We start from the raw sequence: 20927 nt of genomic DNA on the forward strand, positions 1-20927 counted from the left end.
AATTATTCTAGTGAATCTCAAAAATCTGACACACTGGATTCCTGAAATACAGAAGATTACTTACTGCTTATATTAGAACTCACAGGTTGTAAATGACCTTAGCTTAAGATAATTTATAGCAAATACATAAGTATTTATATTTACATATTTAAATATAAAATAAAAAGTCTATGAATAAATAAGACAGGCAAGAAATCAGAAGACTCCACCAATTATCCCCCTTCAAGGACACCAATTTAACAACTATCTACATAAAGAAAGCACCTTTTTAAGAACCAAAAATCAGGGGAGCACTCACAGTCTGTAGTTTTAACTTCATATTGCTGAAAGAGACATGGAAGAGATAGGAAAAACTGTCTGGAATCGCCAACGCCACCGCTTCCCCATCCTCCAGCAGCAAGGGTGTGGTGTGGAGAGCATTTCTGTGTGGTGGGGAGAGAAAGACTGCAGCATTTGTGAGAAATTGAACTCAGTGCTTCCCTATTACAACAGAAAACAAAACCAGACCAAACTCACTTGACATCTGCCCACAGAGGGATAATTTAAACCAGCCCTAGTGAGAGGAGAATCGCTGATCCCAGCTGTCGGAATTTAAGTTTCTGCAAGCCTTGCCACTGCCAAGCTAAAGTACTCTGGAGGCTTAAATAAACTTGAAATTCCTAGGTGAGTCCTAGTGCTGCACTAGGCCCAGACACAGTGGACTTGGCAGGGAGTGGGAGTGGTTACACAGTGGCTAAGGGAGTGCTGGAATCACCCCTCCTCTAATCCCAGGCAGCACAGCTCATGGTTCCAAAAGAGACCGTTTCCCACTGCTCAAGGAGGACTCAAGTTGGGAGGACTTTGTCTTGCATCTTGAATAGCAGCTTAGCCACGGGAAGATAGGGCACCAGTCAGAGTCATGAGTCCCCCTTTCCAGGCCCTAGCTCCCAGATGACATTTCTAGACACACCCTGGGCCAGAAGGGAGCCTGCTACTTTGAAGAGGACTCAGTCCTGGAAGGACTCATCACCTGCTAACTGAAAAGCCTTTGGGCCCTGAATAACCAGCAGCGATACTTAGGTACTATGTGGAGGGCTTTAGGTGAGACCCTGAGAATTTCTGGCTTCAGGTGAGACTCAGCATAGTCCCAGCTATTGTGGCTATGGGTCAAGATTCCTTCTACTTGAGAAAAACAGAGGAAAAAGCAAAGTGGACTTTGTCTTCTAGCTTGGTCACAGTGAGGTAGAGCACAGAGTGAGCCCTTGGGTCCCCAGTGTCAGGACTTGGCTCTTGGAATACATTTCTGGAACTGCCCTAGGCCAGAGGGGATCCCACTGTCCTGAAGGGTAAGTCCCAGGCCAGGCAGCATTCACTACAAGCTGACTGAAGAGCCTTGGGCCTTCTTTAAGGAAACGTTAGTGGTAGTCTGGCAGTACTCCCCATAGGCCTATGGTGGCAGTGGCCATGGTGTGAGGCATCTCTGCTTTTGGAAAGGGGAGGGAAGAGTGGGAAGAACTGAGTCTTTTGGTTTGAATGCCAGCTCATCTGCAGTACAATAGAATGTCAGGTAGACTTCTAAAGCTCTTGACTCTAGACCCTGGCCCCTGAAAGCACCTCTGGACATGCACAGGGCCAGGGGTAACTCACCACCCTGAAGGGAAGGACACAAGCCTGGTTGCTTTGCCACCTGCTGATTGCAGAGCCCCAGGGCCTTGAGTGAACATAGGCCATAGCCAGGGAGTGATTACAGCAGGACTTGGGTAAGACCCAGTGCTGTGCTGGCTTCAGGTCTAATGGTTCAGCACAGTCCTAGCGGTTTTGGCCACAGAGGTACTTGTGTTACACCACCCAGAGCTCCAGGTGACTCAGAAAAGAGAGCGACACCATTCATTTAGGAGGAAGTAAGGAAAGAGAATAAGAACCTCTGCCTGATAATCCAAAGAATTCTTCCAGATTTTGCTTAAAACCATCAAGGTGGTACCTCTACAAATTGGCAAGAACCACAGTATTACTGGGCTTAGGGTGGCCCCTAAAGCAGATATGGCTTAGATCACAACATCAAAGTCCTTTTGAGTATCTGGAAGGCCTTCCCAAGTAGAATGGGTACAAACAAGCCCAGACTGAGAAGACTACAATAAATGCCTAACTCTTCAATGCCCCAACACCAAACATCTACAGGCATCAAAAACATCCAGGAGAACATGACCTCACCAAACTAACCAAGTAAGGCACCAGGGACCAATCCTGGAGAAACAGAGATATGTGACCTTTCAGGCAGAAATTTAAAATACCTGTTTTGAGGAAACTCAAATTCAAGATAACACAGAGAAGAAACTCAGAATTCTATCAGAAAAATTTAACAAAGAGATTAAAATAATTTAAAAGAATCAAGCAGAAACTCTGGAGTTAAAATGCATTTAGCGTACTGAAGAACACATCAGAGACTTTTAATAGCAGAATTGATCAAGCAAAAGAAAGTATTAGTGAGCTTAAAGACAGGCTAATTGAAAATACACAGTCAGAGGACATAAAAGGAAAAAATAAAATAAAAAACAAAGCACACCTACAGGATTTAGAAAGTAACCTCAAAAGAAAAAAATCTAAGAGTTACTGGCCTTAAAGGGGGAGATAAAGAGATAGACATAGAAAGTTTATTCAAAGGAATAATAACAAAGAACTTCCCAAACTTAGAGAAAAATATCAATATCCAAATATAGAACACCTACAGATTTAACCCAAAGAAGACTATGTCAAGGCATTTAATAATCAAACTCCCAAAGGTCAAGTATAAAGAAAGGATCATAAATGCAGCAAGAGAAAAGAAAAAAATAATGTACAATGGAGCTCTAATATATCTGGCAGCAGACATTTCAATGAAAATCCTACAGACCAGGGGAGACTGCCATGATATATTTGAAGTGCTAGAGGAAATAAACATTTATCCTGCTGTAGTATTCTGGTGAAAATGTCCTTCAAACATGAAGGAGAAATACAGGCTTTCCTAGACAAACAAAATCTGAGGGACTTCATCAACACCAGACCTATCCTACAAGAAATGCTAAAGGGAGTACATTAGTTAGAAAGAAAAGGACATTAATGAGCAATAAGAAATTATCTGAAGGTACAAAACTACTGTTAATAGTAAGTACACAGAAAAACACAACATTATAACATTGTAACTGTGGTATGTATACTACCTTAAGTAGGAAAACTAAACAATGAACCAATCAAAAATAATAATGACAACAACTTTTCAAAACATAGACAGTATAATAAAACATAAATAGAAACAACAAGAAGTTAAAAAGTGGGGGTACAAAGTTAAGAAACAGAGCCTTTGTTTTCTTTTTTCATGTTTGTTTATGCAAGTAATGTTAAGTTGTTATTAGCTTAAAATAATGGGTTATAAGATAGTATTTGCTAACTTCATGGTAATCTCAAAAAACATACAATGAATACACAAAAAAATGCAAAAGAAAAACTAAATTATATCACTAGACAGAATCACCTTTACTAGAAGGAAGACAGGAAGAAAAGAAAGAAGGAAGAGAAGATCACAAAACAACAAGGAAACAAATAACAAAATGGCAGAAGTAATTTTTTACTTATCAATAATAACATTGAATGTAAGTGGACTAAACTCTCCAATCAAAGGACATAGACTGGCTGAATGAATTTACAAACAGGACCCAAAGATCTGTTGCCTAAAAGAAACACACTTCAGGCAAGAATAACTATTCTTATATAAGACAAAATAGATTTAAAGAGTAAAAATATAAGAGACAAGGTCAACTTAATGATAAAGGGGTTAATTCAGCAAGAGGATACAACAATTTTAAAAATATATGCACCCAACACTGGAGCAGCCAGATATATACAGCAAATATTATTAAAGCTAAAGACAGAGATAGACCTTAATACAATAATACCTGGAGACTTCAACACCCTACCTTCAGCTTTGGAAAGATCTCCCAGACAGAAAATCAACCAACAAACATTGGATGTAATCTGCACTGTAGTCAAAATAAACCTAATAGATATTTACAGAACATTTCATCCAGCGGCTTTAGAATACACATTATTTTCCTTAGCACATGGATCACTCTCAAGAATAGACCATATTTTAGGTCACAAAACAGCATTCTCAAAAATTGAAATAATATCAACCATCTTCTCTGACCACAATGGAATAAAACTAGAAATCAATAATGAGGAATTTTGGAAAGTATAGAAATACATGGAAATTAAACAATATGCTCCTGAATGACTAGTAGGTCAATGAAGAAATTAAGAAGGAAATTTAAAAATTTCTTGAAACAAATGATAATGGAAACACAACATAACAAAACCTATAGGATACAGCAAAAGTAGTACTAAAAGAGAAATGTATAGCTATAAGTGCCTATATCAAAAAAGAAGAAAAACTTTAAATAAACAACAAAATGATGCTTCTTGAAGAACTAGAAAAGCAAGAGCAAAACAAACCCAAAATTAGTAGAAGAGAAACATAAAGATCAGAGCAGAAATAAATGAAATCAAAATGAAGAAAACAATACAAAAGATCAATGAAACAAAAAGTTGCTTTTTTGAAAAGTTAAACAACATTGAAAAACCTGCAGCCAGACTAAGAAAAAAAGAGAGGCAATCCAAATAAATGAAATCAGAGGTGAAAAAAGTAGACGTTGCAACTGGTTCTGCAGAAATTCAAAAGATTTATTAGTGGCTACTATGAGCAACTATAGGCCAATAAATTGGAAAATCTAGAAGAAATTGACAAATTCCTCAACAAAAATAACTTAACAAGATTCAACCATGAAGAAATCCAAACCTGAAAAGACCAATAACAAGTATTGAGATCAAAGCTGTAATAAATAGTCTCCCAGTAAAGAAAAGCTCAGGACCTGATGACTTCACTCCTGAATTCTACCAAACATTTAAAGATGAACTACAGGGGTTGCAATCCTAGTCTCTGATAAAACAAACTTTAAACTGTTACAAATATCAAAAGAGACAAAGAAGGGCATTACATAATGGTAAAGGGATCAATGCAACATGAAAAGCTAAATATCCTAAATATATATGCACCCAATACAGGAGCACCCAGATTCATAAAGCAAGTTCTCAGAGACCTACAAAGAGACTTAGACTCCCACACAATAATAGTGGAAGACTTTAACACCCCACTGTCAATATTAGATGGATCAACAAGGCAGAAAATTAACAAGAATATCCAGGACTCGAACTCAGCTCTGGACCAAGCAGATCTAATAGACATCTACAGAACTCTCCACCCCAAATCAACAGAGTATACATTCTTCTCAGCACCACACTGCACTTATTCCAAAATTGACCACATAATTGGAAGTAAAACACTCCTCAGCAAATGCAAAAGAATGGAAATCATAACAAACAGCCTCTCAGACCACAGTGCAACCAAATTAGAACTCAGGATTAAGAAAGTCACTCAAAGCCACACAACTACATGGAAACTAAACAACCTGCTCCTGAATGACTACTGGGTAAATAACGAAATGAAGGCAGAAATAAATAAGTTCTTTGAAACCAAGGAGAACAAAGACACAATCTACCAGAATCTCGGGGACACATTTAAAGCAATGTGTAGAGGGAAATTTATAGCACTAAATGCCCACAAGAGAAAAGAGGAAAGATCTAAAATCAACACCCTAACATCACAATTAAAAGAACTAGAGAAGCAAGAGCAAACAAATTCAAAAGCTAGCAGAAGGCAAGAAATAACTAAGATCAGAACAGAACTGAAGGAGATAGAGACATGAAAAACCCTTCAAAAAATCAGTGAATCCAGGAGCTGGTTTTTTGAAATGATCAACAAAATAGAGAGACCACTAGCCAGACTAATAAAGAAGAAAACAGAGAATCAAATAGATGCAATAAAAATGACAAAGGGGATATCACCACTGATCCCACAGAAATATAAACTACATCAAAGAATACTATAAACACCTCTGTGCAAATAAACTAGAAAATCTAGAAGAAATTGATAAGTTCCTGGATACATACACCCTCCCAAAGACTAAACCAGGATGAAGTCGAATCCCTGAATAAACCAATAACAAGTTCTGAAATTGAGACAGCAATTAATAGCATATCAACCAAAAAAAGTCCAGGACCAGATGGATTCCCAGCCAAATTCTACCAGAGGTACAAAGAGTAGCTGGCAACATTCCTTCTGAAACTATTCCTAACAATAGAAAAAGAGGGAATCCTCTCTAACTCATTTTATGAGGCCAGCATCATCCTGATACCAAAACCTGGCAGAGACACAACAAAATAAGAAAATTTCAGGCCAGTATCCCTAATGAACATTGATTTGAAAATCCGCAATAAAATACTGGCAAACCGAATCCAGCAGCACATCAAAAAGCTTGTCCACCACGATCAAGTTGGCTTCATCCCTGGGATGCAAGGCTGGTTCAACGTACACCAATCAATAAACGTAATCCATCACATCAACAGAACCAATGACAAAAACCACATGATTATCTCAATAGATGCATAAAAGGCCTTCGACAAAATTCAACAGCGCTTTATGCTAAAAACTCTCAATAAACTAGGTATTGATGGAACATTTCTCAAAATAATGAGAGCTATTTATGACAAACCCACAGCCAATATCACACTGAATGGGCAAAAACTGGAGGCATTCCCTTTGAATACCGGCACAAGACAAGGCTGCCCTCTCTCATCACTCCTATTCAACATAGTATTGGAAGTTCTGGCCAGGGCAATCAAGCAAGAGAAAGAAATAAAAGGTATTCAATTCCGAAAAAAGGAAGTCAAATTGTCTGTGTTTGCAGATGACATGATTGTATATTTAGAAAACCCCATCGTCTCAGCCCCAAATCTCCTTAAGCTGATAAACAACTTCAGCAAAGTCTCAGGATACAAAATCAATGTGCAAAAATCACAAGCATTCCGATACACCAATAATAGACAAACAGAGAGCCAAATCATGAGTGAACTCCCATTCACAATTGCTACAAAGAGAATTAATATACCTAGGAATACAACTTACAAGGGATGTGAAGGACCTCTTCAAGGAGAACTACAAACCACTCCTCAAGGAAATAAGAGAGGATACAAACAAATGGAAAAACATTCCATGCTCATGGATAGGAATAATCAATGTCGTGAAAATGGCCATACTGCCCAAAGTAATTTATAGATTCAGTGCTATCTCCATCAAGCTACCATTGACTTTCTTCAAAGAATCGGAAAAAACTACTTTAAATTTCATATGGAACCAAAAAAGAGCCCATATAGCCAAGACAATCCTAAGCAAAAAGAACAAAGCTGGAGGCATCATACTACCTGACTTCAAAGTATACTACAAGGCTACAGTAACCAAAACAGCATGGTACTGGTACCAAAACAGATATATAGACTAATGGAACAGAACAGAGGCCTCAGAAATAATGCCACACATCTACAACAATTGATCTTTGACAAACCTGACAAAAACAAGCAATGGGGAAAGGATTCCCTATTTAATAAATGCTGTTGGGAAAACTGGCTAGCCATATGTAGAACGCTGAAACTGGATCCTTTCCTTACACCTTATACAAAAATTAACTCAAGATGGATTAAAGACTTAAATGTAAGACCTAAAACCATAAAAACCCTAGAAGAAAACCTAGGCAATACCATTCAGGACATAGGCATGAGCAAATACTTCATGACTAAAACACCAAAAGCAAAGGCAACAAAAATCAAAATAGATAAATGGGATATACTTAAACTAAAGAGCACAGCAAAAGAAACTATCATCAGAGTGAACAGGCAACCTACAGAATGGGAGAAAATTTTTGCAATCTATCCATCTGACAAAGGGCTAATACCCAGAATCTACAAAGAACTTAAACAAATTTACAAGAAAAAAACAAACAACTCCACCAAATAGTGGGCAGAGGATATGGACAGACACTTTCCAAAAGAAGACGTTTATGCAGCCAACAAACATGAAAAAAAGCTCATCATCACTGGTCATTAGAGAAATGCAAATCAAAACCACAATGAGATACCATCTCACACCAGTTAGAATGGCGATCATTAAAAAGTCAGGAAACAACAGATGCTGGGGAGAATGTGGAGAAATAGGAATGCTTTTACACTGTTGGTGGGAGTGTAAATTAGTTCAACCATTGTGGGAGATCATGTGGCATTTCCTCAAGGATCTAGAACTAGAAATACCGTTTGACCCAGCAATCCCATTACTGGGTATATCCCCAATTGATTATAAATCATTCTACTAAAAAAAAAAATGCACACGTATGTTTATTGTGGCACTATTCACAATAGCAAAGACTTGGAACCAACCCAAATGCTCATCAATGTTACACTGGATAAAGAAAATGTGGCACATATACACCATGGACTACTATGCAGCCATAAAAAAGGATGAGTTCATGTACTTTGCAGGGCCATGGATGAAGCTGGAAACCATCATTCTCAGCAAACTAACACAGGAACAGAACACCAAACACCACAGGTTCTCACTCATAAATGGGAGTTGAACAAGAGAACACATGGACACAGAGGGGAACATCACACACTGGGGCCTGTCAGGGGGTGGGAGGTTAGGGGAAGGATAGCATTAGGAGAAATACCTAATGTAGATTATGGGTTGATGGGTGCAGCAAACCACCATGGCACGTGTATACGTATGTAATAAACCTGCACATTCTGCACATGTACCCCAGAACTTAAAGTATAATTAAAAAATAAATAAAGATGAACTAATACCAATCCTATTCAAACTATTCCAAAATACAGAAGAGGAGGGAATACTTCCAAACTCATTCTATAAGGTCAATATTACCCTGACACCAAAACCAGACAAAGACACATCAAAAAAGAAAACTACAGGCCAAAATATCTGATGAATATTGGTGCAAAATCCTCCACAAAATACTAGCAAACCAAATTCAACAATACATTAAAAAGATCATATATCATGAGCTGGGATGCAGGGATAGTTCAACATACACAAATCAATCAATGTGATTCATTATATCAACAGAATGAAGGACAAAAAACATATGATCATTTCAATTGATGCTGAAAAAGCAATTGATATAATTCAACAATGCTTCATGATAAAAGCCCTCAAAGAACTAGAGATAGAAAGAACATAGCTCAACACATTAAAAGCCATATATGACAGACCCACAGCTAGTATCATGTTGAATAAGGAAAAACTGAAGTCCTTTCCTCTAATATCTGGAACATGTCCACTTCCATGACTGTTATTCAATATAGTACTGGACATCCTAGCTAGAGCAATCAGAAAAGACAAAGAAATAAAGAACATCCAAATTGGAAAGAAAGAAGTCAAATTCTGCTTGTTTTCAGATGATATTATATTTGGAAAAAAAAATTAAAGAATCCACCAAAAAAACTATTTAGAACTGATAAACAAATTCAGTAAAGTTGCAGGATACAAAATCAACATACAAAAATCTTTTTTTAATAAGTTATTGGGGTACAGTTTTTTTATGTTTTTTAATAAGTTATTGGGGTACAGTTGGTATTTGGTTGCATGAATAAGTTCTTTAGTGGTGATTTGTGAGATTATGGTGCACCCATCACCCCAGCAGTATACACTGCACTGTATTTGCAGTCTTTTTAAAAATATTTTTGTCCCTACATTTTTGTCCCTCACCCCCTACCACTCTTCCCCACAAGTCCCCAAAGTCCATTGTATCATTGTTATGCCTTTGTTTCCTCATAGCTTAGCTCCCACATATCAGTAATAACATATGATGTTTGGTTTTCCATTCCTGAATTACTTCACTTAGAATAATGGCCTCCAATTTCATCCAGGTTGTTGCAAATGCCATTATTTCATTTCTTTTTATGGCTGAGTAGTATTCCATCATATAAATATACCACAATTTGTTTATCCATTAGTTGATTGATGGGTATTTGGGTTGGTTTCACGATTTTGCAATTGCAAATTGTGCTGCTATAAACATAAGTGTGCAAATATCTTTTTTGTATGTTGACTTCTCCTCCTGGTAGATATCCAGTAGTGGAATTGCTAGATCAAATGGTAGTTCTACTTTTAGTTGTTTAAAGAATCTCCACACTGTTTTCCATAGTGTTTGTACTAGTTTACATTCCAACCAGCAGTGTAGAAGTGTTCCCTCTTCACCACATCCACATCAACATCTACTGTTTTTTGATTTTTTGATTATGGCCATTCTTGCAAGACGAAGGTGGTATCACATTGTGGTTTTGATTTGCATTTCCTTGATCATTAGTGATACTGAGCATTTTTTCATATGTTTGTTGTCATTTGTATATCTTCTTTTGAGAATTGTCTATTCATGCCCTTAGCCTAATTTTTAATGGGATTTTTTGGTTTTTCTTGCTGACTTGTTTGAGTTTGTTGTAGATTCTGAATATAGATTCTGAATAGTCCCTTGTCAGATGTATAGATTGCGAAGATTTTCTGCCACTCTGTGGACTGTTTATTCTGCTGACTATTCCTTTTGCCATACAAAAGCTCTTTAGTTTAATTAAGTCCCAACTATTTGTCTTTGTTTTTATTGCATTTGCTTTTGGGTTCTTGGTCAGGAAATCCTTGCCTAAGCCAATGCCTAAAAGGGTTTTTCCAATGTTATCTTCTAGAATTTTTATAGTTTCAGGTCTTAGATTTAAGTCCTTAATCCACCTTGAGTTGATTTTTGTATAAGGCAAGAGATGAGGATCCAGTTTCATTCTCCTACATGTGGCTATCCAATTATCCCAGCACTAATTGTTGAAAAGGGTGTCCTTTCCCCATATTATGTTTTTGTTTGCTTTGTCGAATATGAGTTGGCTATAAGTATTTGGGTTTATTTCTGAGTTCTCTATTCTGTTCCATTGGTCTATGTGCCTATTTTTATACCAGTACCATGCTGTTTTGGTGACTATGGCCTTATAGATTAGTTTGAAATCAGGTAGTGTCATGCCTCCAGATTTGTTCTTTTTGCTTAGTCTTGCTTTGGCTATGCGGGCTCCTTTTTTGTTTTATATCAATTTTAGATTGTTTTTTTCTAATTCTGTGAAGAATGACGGTGGTATTTTGATGGGGATTGCATTCAATTTGTAGATTGCTTTTGGCAGTATGTCATTTTCACAATATTGATTCTACCCATCCGTGAGCATGGGATGTGTTTCCATTTGTTTGTCATCTATGATTTCTTTCAGCAATGTTTTTCAGTTTTTCTTGTAGAGGACTTTCACCTCCTTGTTTAGGTAAATTCTTAAATATTTTATTTTTGCAGCTACTGTAAAAGGGATTGAATTATTGATTTGATTCTCCACTTGGTCACTGTTGGTATATAGAAGAGATACTGATTTGTGTACATTAATCTTTTATCCGGAAACTTTGCTGAATTCTTCTATCAGTTCTAGGAGCCTTCTGGAGGAGTCTTTAGGGTTTTCAAGGTAAACGATCATATCATCAGCAAACAGTGACAGTTTGACTTCCTCTTTACCGATTTGGATGCCCTTTATTTTTTTCTCTTGTCTGATTGCTCTGGCTAAGACTTACAGTACTATGTTGAAGAGGAGTAGTGAGAGTGGGCATCCTTGACTTGTTCCAGTTCACAGAGGGAATGCTTTCAACTTTTCCCCATTTGGCATTATATTGGCTGGTGATTTGTCATAGATGGCTTTTATTACATTGAGGTATCTCCCATGTATGCCAATTTTGCTGAGAGTTTTAATCATAAAGGGATGCTGGATTTTGTCAAATGCTTTTTCTTCATCTATTGAGATGATCATGTGATTTTGGTTTTAATTCTGTTTATGTGGCATATAACTTTTGTTGACTTGTGTATGTTAAACCATCTCTGCATCCCTGGTATGAAACCCACTTGATCATGATGGATTATCTTTTTGACATGTTGTTGGATTCAGTTAGCTAGTATTTTGTTAAGGATTTTAGTATCTATCTTCTTCAAGGATATCAATCTGTAGTTTTCTTTTTTGGTTGTATTTTTTCCTGGTTTTGGTATTAGGGTGATGCTGGCTTCACAGAATGAATTGGGGGGTGGGGGTTCCCTCTTTCTCTATCTTGTGGAATAGTGCCAAAATGATTGGTACCAATTCTTCTTTGAATGTCTTGTAGAATTCTTCTGTGAATCCGTCTGGTCCTGGACTTTTTTTTGTTGTTGGTAATTTTTAAATTGCCATTTCTATCTCGCTGCTTGTTATTGGTCTGTTCAGTGTATCTAATTCTTCCTGATTTAAGCTAAGAGGGTTGTGTCTTTCCAAGAATTTATCCATCTCTTCTAGATTTTATCGTTTATATGTGTAAAGGTGCTCATAATAACCTTGAATAATCTTTTGTATTTCTGTGGTGTCAGTTGTAATATCTCCTGTTTCATTTCTTAATGAGGTTATTTGGATTTTCTCTCTTGTTTTCTTTGTTTATATTGCTAATGATCTATCAATTTTATCTCTCTTTTCAAAGAACCAGCTTTTTGTTTCATTTATCTTTTGTATTTCTTTTGTTGTTGTTGTTTGTTTCAATTACACTTAGTTCTGCTCTGATCTTTGTTATTTCCTTTCTTCTGCTGAGTTTGGTGTGGTTTGTTCTTGTTTCTGTAGTTCCTTGAGGTGTGACCTTCGAATGTCAGTTTGTGCTCTTTCAGTCTTTTTGATGTAGGTGTTTAGGGCTATAAACTTTCCTCTTAGCACCACCTTTGCTGTATCCCAGATGTTTTGATAGGTTGTGTCATTATTGTCCTTCAGTTAGAAGAATTTTTTAACTTCCATCTTCATTTCATTTTTGACCCAATGCTCATTCAGGAGCAGGTTATATAATGTCCATGTATTTGCATGGTTTTGAAGGTTCCTTTTGGTGTTAATTTCCAGTTTTATTCCACTGTGGTCTGAGAGAGTGCTTGATATAATTTCAATTTTCTTAAATTTATTGAACCTGGTTTTATGGCCTATCATATGGTATATCTTGGAGAAAGTTCCATATGTTGTTGAATAGAACGTGTATTGTGCAGTTGTTGGATAAAATGTTCTGTATGTATCTGTTAAGTCCATTTGTTCCAAGATATAGTTTAAATCCATCATTTCTTTGTTGACTTTCTGTGTGATGACCGATCTACTGCTGTCAGTGGAGTATTGAAGTCCCCCACTATTATCATGTTTCCGTCTATCTCATTTCTTAGGTCTATTAGTAATTGTTTTATAAATTATGGAGCTCCAATATTAGGTGCATATATGTTTAGGATTGTGATATTTTCCTGTCGGACAAGGCCTTTCGCCATTATACAATGTCCCTCTTTTTCTTTTTTAACTGCTGTTGCTTTAAAGTTTGTTTTGTCTGATATAAGAATAGCTATCTCTTCCTTGAATATTTCTCCCTTCACTTCTTGTTTCATTTTTTGGATTTCCTTGCATTGGGCTTTGCCTTTCTCTGGTGCCTCCCTGATTAACTTAATAACTAACCTTCTGAATTCTTTTTCAGGTAAATCAGGGATTTTTTTTTCTTGGTTTGAATCAACTGCTGGTGAACTAGTGTGATTTTGGGGGGTGTTAAAGAGCCTTGTTTGGTCGTATTACCAGAGTTGGTTTTCTGGTTCCTTCTCATTTGGGTAGGCCCTGTTAGAGGGAAGGTCTAGGGCTGAAGGCTGTTATACAGATTCTTTTGTCCCATGGGGTGTTCCCTTGATGTAATACTCTCCCTCTTTTCCTAAGAATGTGGATTCCTGTGAGCAGAACTGCAGTGATTGTTGCCTCTCTTCTGGGTTTAGCCACCCAGCAAGTCTACCAGGTGCCAGGCTGGTACCAGGGGTTGTCTGCACAGAGTCCTATCATATGAACTGTCTATGGATCTCTCAGCCATGGATACCAACACAGTATTTGGGGTGTCTTCTGGGTCCTGCAGGAGCAGTCCACTTCCTTCAGAGGGTCTGTAGGTCCTCTCAGAATTGCTGGTTTGTTCTTGAAGTTGATCTGGAGCTAAAATTCACAATGCGAGCCTCTGCATGCTTCTCTCTCTGTCTGAGTTGGCGTTGCAATCTAGTCCTGCCTCCCATCCACCATGATGACCTGTCCCCACTTTGTGAAAATCAGTAGCATTTCTATAGGCCAACAGTGAACAATCTGAAAATAAAAATAAAAATAATTCCACTTATCATAGCCACAAATAAAATTAAATATCTAGGAATTAACCAAAGAAGTGAAAGATCTTTATAATGAAAAATGTAAAACACTGATGAAAGAAATTGAAGAGGACACCAAAAAATGGAAAGTTATTCCAGGTTCATGGATTGGAAGAATTAATAGGGTCAAAATATCCATACTACCCAAAGCAATCTATAGATTTAGTGCAAGTTTTATCAAAATACCAATGAAATTCTTCACATAAATTTAAAAAAACTATTCTAAAAATTATAGGGAGCCACTAAAGACCCAGAATAGCCAAAACTATCCTAAGCAAAAAGAATAAAACAGGAGGAATCACATTACTTGACTTCAAATTATACTACAGAGCTATAGTGACCAAAGCAGCATGGTACTGGCATAAAAACAGACACATATAACCAATGGAACATAATAGAGAACCCAGAAACAAATCTGCACACCTACAGTGAATTCATTGTTGACAAAAGTGCCAACAACAAACATGGGCAAAAAGACAGTCTCTTCAATAAATGGTGTTGAGAAAACTGGATATCCATATGCAGAAAAATGAAATGAAATCCCTGTCTCTCACCATATACAAAAATCAAATCAAAATGGATTAAAGTCTTAAATCTAAGACCTCAGCCTATGGAACTAGCACAAGAAAACATCAGAGAAACTCTCCAGTACATTGGTCTGAGCAAAAATTTCTTGAGTAATACAAGCACAGGCAACCAAGACAAAAGTGGACAAATGGGTTCTCATCAAGTTATAAAGCTTCTGCACAGCAAATGAAACAATCAACAAAGTGAAGAGACACCTCACAGAGTGGGGGAAAATATTTGCAAACTACTCTTCTGACAAGGGATTAATAACCAGGGTATATAAGGAGCTCAAACAACTTTATAGGAAATAAGTCTAATAATCTGATTTAGAATGGGCAAAAGATTTGAACAGACATTTCTCAAAAGAATACATACAAATGGCAAACAGGCATGTGAAAAGTACTTGACATCATTGATCATCAGAGAAATGTAAATCAAAACTACAACGAGATATCGTCTCACCCCAGTTAAAATGGCTTTATCCAAAAAGGCAATAACAAATACTGGCAAAAATATAGAGAAAAGGGAAGACTCATACATTGTTAGTGGGAATGTAAGTTAGTACAACCACTATGGAGAACAGTTTGGAGGTTCCTCAAAAAACTAAAAATAGAGCTACTATATGATCCAGCAATCCCACTGCTGGGTATATACTCAAAACAAAGGAAATCAGTACATTGAAGAGCTATCTACACTTGCATGTTCATTGCAGCACTGTTCACAATAGCCAAAATTTGGAATCAACATAAGTGCCCATCAACAGATGAATGAATAAAGAAAATATGGTACATCTACACAATAGAGTGCTATTCAGCCATAAAAAGAAAATGAAATTCTGTCATTTGCATTGGAATGGGAGGCCATTATGCTAAATGAAATTACCCATGCACAGAAAGACACACATCACATGTTCTCATTTATTTGTGAAACCTAAAAATCAAAACAATTGAACTCATGAAGATAGAGAGTAGAATAATGGTTACGGGAGGTTGTGAAGGATGATGGCCGGGAGGTGAGAATGCTTAGTGGATTTTTTTTTAAGTAAGACCTAGTATTTGATAGCAAAACAGGGTGACTATCATCAATAACAATTTAATTGTACATTTTTAAATAACTAAGTATAATTGGTTTGTAAATACAATGGATAAATGCTTGAGGAGATGGGTATATCATTTTAAATGATGTGATTATTACTCATTGCATGCCTGTTTCAAAACATCTCATATACCCCATAAATATACACACCTACTATGTACCCATAAAATTTTTTTCAGTGCGCGAATAGAGTTGGGGCCTTAGGCAAGGCTAGAGCAAGAAACTTCAAAACAATGTCTCTGGACATCATTTCTTTTTCTTCTCTCTTCAGATGGGCCTCCTTCCTTTTAGTGGCAAGATGGCTGCCAACAACCTAGATCTCGTACTACCAGATTAGCAACCTTTGCAGAATAAAAGTCTTTTCCAACAGGTTCAGCAGTAAAGTCCAGAAAAGGTCATAAACTGGCCTATCTGAGGTCAATTGCCTACCCTGTCCCACAGTCAATGTGGCCAGAGGGATGGAGTACTCTGATTGGTCAAGCTTATGTCATATGTTCAGCCCCTTATTAAGGATTAAGAGCAGTAAAAGAAGAAGAACAAAGTAAGGGAATGACCTAAACTATATGGAATGCATTTCTCCCAGTAAAAGGGGCTCAGTTCCTATGGAAGAGAAAAGGGATGCTGGACATGCGAAAGCAGAGGTCTACTTCATTGTTAAACTCTGTGTCTTCCTATAAGCAAAAATTATGACTTCTAAAGATAGTAGATTAAGATGGTGAAAGCTTCTACAAAAAGCTCAGTTTAAGAACCATTAAATAATCAGGTCACTAGGGCTAAAGTAAGCAACAATTCTAAAATAAGTAGAATATGACTGGTATAAATTGCTTCACCAACTCAAAGTAGCATGTATATCACACCTCTTATTTTTCCAATTAATTGCTGAAACACTCACATGCCTTACTAATAGGATATACTCTACATTATTTTCCAGTACAAGAGAAAATTATTTTAAATGGTAAGGTTTTAGGTCTAAAAGTGTCTCAATTTTAAGAAAGCTGATATCAAGCAGGTCATATTTTCTGGGCATTGTGCAATGACTATAGAAATTATGAAAATGTGTAACCAACCAGTAATATCTAGCCACATGCAAATTTTATAAAAGATCCTTTTAATTAACTTCTGGATTAAATGGAAAATCCAAACTGAGATTACTTTTATAGGGTCAGTTACATGCTAAGGAGGAAGCATAGAGAGTAGAAGAATGGTTACCAGAGGCTGTAATCTTCTTAATTTAGGTAAAAAATTCTACCCTATTAGCTTAGTATTAGATGAAAACAGAAATTCTTGTCACATACAGGCACTATACACTGCAGTGAAGTATATCTTTTCAGAAAGTTGCATAAAATCAAATAAAATACCATGTATTAAATAAAAAAAAAAACTGGATATATTTGAACTCCTTCTTGAAGTTATTCCTCCCTCCTAAATTGTCAGGAGCCTTTATAGCTCTCAAGTCCAAGGGCAGGGAGGGGTCATTCTAGCATTCACAGCAGCCAGGAGCCAACCTGGGACTCCTTGGTCCACTGCCATTGCTTTGTGAGAACACGTAATGTCACTGTTGAAAACTGATCCTACACAACGTGGTCAAGTAATTTATTGTACAAATTGAGACACTTGTGATAATAGAAAGGAATGCTGTTAATAATTATGCCAAGACTGTTTCAGAAAACCAGGGTGTATGGTTACCTTCTATGTAATTCAAGATCTTGTTCACCCTATGTGGTTTGCTGAGGCAGGTGGATTTCATTCTTCAGTGTTAAGTGCAGATAACAGTGTCCCATGCTTAGAATCTCAGTGCCAGACTCAAGGTGCACCTCTTCTTCCATTCAAATATTCAGCCCTACTCAGTCCTCTGCTCCAAGGTCAAGCTCCTAGAGGATCAAGATGAACTCCAGTTTCTGCCTCCCTCACCCTTGCTTCTCCAGGATGCCCTTCAGGAAGTCAGGCTACTCTCTGGAGATCCACCCCTTTGGAGGTCAGAAGTCTTACCTTCCAAAGACTCACCACCCAAACGCAAAGAGCTCAATGATACACTCCAAGGAAAGCTCCAAGGTGCACACCTTTCCTTCCAGACACTTTCCACACTCCTTTGAAGGTTCTGCATCTGGAGAAGAGAAACAGTTTACTAAAAGCCAGTGTTAGAGACACCATTCGTTTCTATGGTCAAACCTGAGTTTTCTGAGCTGTTATCAACAGGCCTGTTTAGGCAACATCTCTACACTTCTACATTTCTTTTTTTTTTTTTTTTTAGATGGAGTCTCGCTCTGTTGCCCAGGCTGGAGTGCAATGACATTATCTCAGCTCACTGCAACTTCCACCGCCCGGGTTCAAATGATTCTCCTGCCTCAGCCTCCCAAGTAGCTGGGGTTACAGGCACCCACCACCATGCCCGGCTAATTTTTGTATTTCTAGTACAGACAGGTTTTTACCACATTGGCCAGGCTGGTCTCGAACTCCTGACCTCGTGATCTGCCCACCTCAGCCTCCCAAAGTGCTGGGATTACAGGCGTGAGCCACCGCACCCGGCCTACTTCTACATTTCAAAATAATTATTTATAAGAATGATGAGTTCATATTGCTCATGATTTGAGGAAAAAAGGGAAAGGAAGAAAAAGAATATTTGTTAAATCCCTAGAACTGTGTAGTGTTGGGAATATATAGATGAAGAAGACATAATATCTGGTTTTCAGAAGGTGGGAAGGAGAGACAGATATATCACATGTGTATATATGATAAGTCCTATAACAGAAACATAAAAGAAGGAGTAATTCTCCATGTCTACGTCCAATAAGAGGTGACATTAAATCTGTGAATTATGCTAGACTTAGAAGAAAAATGACATGCCACACATTAGATAAGCTGACCATGTGTTAGCAAAGCCATTCGTTACTGAAGGACTAAAAATATTTTCCATCCTAGATGAATATCTCAAATGGAAGTACCAAATAGAAGTGTCCCCAGAAATGAGCAACTTAGTCTATCAAGTTGTCTGGAGTTGGTAAATTCTTTATAACACTAGGCTTCAGAGAAAACCAAACCCTCTTCTACTGGCAATTATTAGAGTAGTGCACAAATACCCACATTCTGATAATACTAGTAACTCTGAGATATTTACTCAAGACCCCATAACCCTAAATGAGAATACCCAACACTATGTCACTGCCTTGAGGGTTTCCAATAAAGTTCTGCATTTTGTGTACAGCTTTTTATAAAACTTTTATTTTAGTTCAGGGGTACATGTGCTGGTTTGTTGTATAGGTAAATTGCATGTCACAGGGCTTTGTTATACAGATTATTTCATCACCTAGGTAATAATCTTACCATCCAATAGGTGGTTTTTAGGTCCTCTCCCTCCTCCACCTTCCACCCTCAAGTACACTTGTGTTCATGTGTTGCCGATGTTTGCTCCCATTTATAAGCAAGAACATGCAGTACTTGGTTTTCTGTTCCTGAGTTAGTTTGCTTATGATAATGGCCTCAAACTCCATTCATGTTCCTGCAAAGGACGTAATCTTGTTCTTTTTTTATGGTTGCATAGTATTCCATGGTGTATATATACCACATTTTATTTATCCTGTCTACCATTGATGGGCATTTAGGTTGATTCCATGTCTTTGCTATTGTGAGTAGTGCTGTGATGAGTATATGCATGTATGTGTCTTTATAGTCAAACGGCTTATATTCCTTTGGGTATACACCCAATCATGGGACTGCTGGGTTGAATGGTAATTCTGTTTTAAGTTCTTTGACAAATTGCCACACTGCTTTCCACTATGTCTGAGCTAATTTACAGTCTGTATTATTCTGTTTTCACACTGCTGATAAAGACATACCCGAGACTGGGCAATTTACAAAAGAAAGAGGCTTATTGGACTTACAGTTCTGCATGGCTAGGGAGGCCTCACAATCATAGTGGAAGGTGAAAGTCATGTCTCACATGGTGGCAGACAAGAGAAGACAGCTTGTGTAGGAAAACTCCCATTTTTAAAACCATCAGCTCTCCTGAGACTTATTGACTACCACAAGAACAGCACAAGAAAGACCTGCCTCCATGATTCAACTATCTCCCACCAGGTCCCTCCCACAATACATGGGAATTCAAGATGAGATTTGGGTGGGGACAGAGCCAAACCATATCATTCTGCCTCTGGCCCCTCCCAAATCTTATTTCCTCACATTTTAAAACCAATCATGCCTTTCCTACAGTCCCCTAAAGTCTTAACTCATTTCTGCATTAACTCAAAAGTCCACAGTCCAAAGTCTCATTGGAGACAAGGCAAGTCCCTTCTGCCTATGAGACTGTAAAGTCAAAAGCAATTTAGTTACTTCCTAGAGACAATGGGGGTACAGGTATTGGGTAAATATGGCCATTCCAAATGGGAGAAATTAACCAAAACAAAGAGGCTACAGGCCCCATACAAGTCCAAAATCCAGTAGGGTAGTCAAATTTTAAAGCTCCAAAATGATCTCCTTTGATTCCATGTCTCACATCCAGGTCATGCTGATGCAAGAGGTGGGTTCCCATGGTCTTGGGCAGCTCTGCCCCTGTGGCTTTGCAGGATATAGCCCCACTCCTGGGTGCTTTCATGGCCTGGCATTGAGTGCCTGTGGCTTTTCCAGGCACCTTGTGCAAGCTGTCAGTGGATCTACCATTCTGGGATCTGGAGGATGGTTGCCTGCTTCTCACAGCTCCACTAGGCAGTGCCCCAGTAGGGACTCTGTGTTGGGGCTCTGACCCCACATTTCCCTTTCATACTGCACTAGCAGAAGTTCTCCATGAGGACCCTGCCCCTGCAGCAAACTTCTGCCTGGGCATCCAGGCATTTCCATACATCCTCTGAAATCTAGGCGGAGGTTCTCAAACCTCAATTCTTGACTTCTGTGCACCGGTAGGCTCAACACCATGTGAAAGCTGCCAAGGCTTGGGGCTTCCACCCTCTGAAGCAACAGACTGAGCTGCACCTTGGCTCCTTTTAGTCACAGCTAGAGTGACTGGAACACAAGGCACCAAGTCCCTAGACTGCACACAGCAAAGAGACCCTGGGCCCAGCCCACAAAGCAATTTTTTCCTTCTAG

At 38.0% G+C, this 20927-nt stretch overlaps 1 long non-coding RNA gene across 1 annotated transcript in view; it reads right to left on the reverse strand.

The window, feature by feature from the left end:
- LOC134738281 (uncharacterized) overlaps positions 1–20927 on the reverse strand; it is a 235776-nt gene that overhangs the window by 110936 nt on the left and 103913 nt on the right. Inside the window, exon 6 of the long non-coding RNA XR_010123943.1 lies at positions 17841–17955. This is a non-coding gene — a long non-coding RNA (uncharacterized LOC134738281). The remainder of the gene's footprint in view (positions 1–17840; positions 17956–20927) is intronic.

The sequence above is a fragment of the Pongo pygmaeus genome, chromosome 16 (genome assembly GCF_028885625.2).
Source record: "Pongo pygmaeus isolate AG05252 chromosome 16, NHGRI_mPonPyg2-v2.0_pri, whole genome shotgun sequence".
Lineage (NCBI taxonomy): Eukaryota > Metazoa > Chordata > Mammalia > Primates > Hominidae > Pongo > Pongo pygmaeus.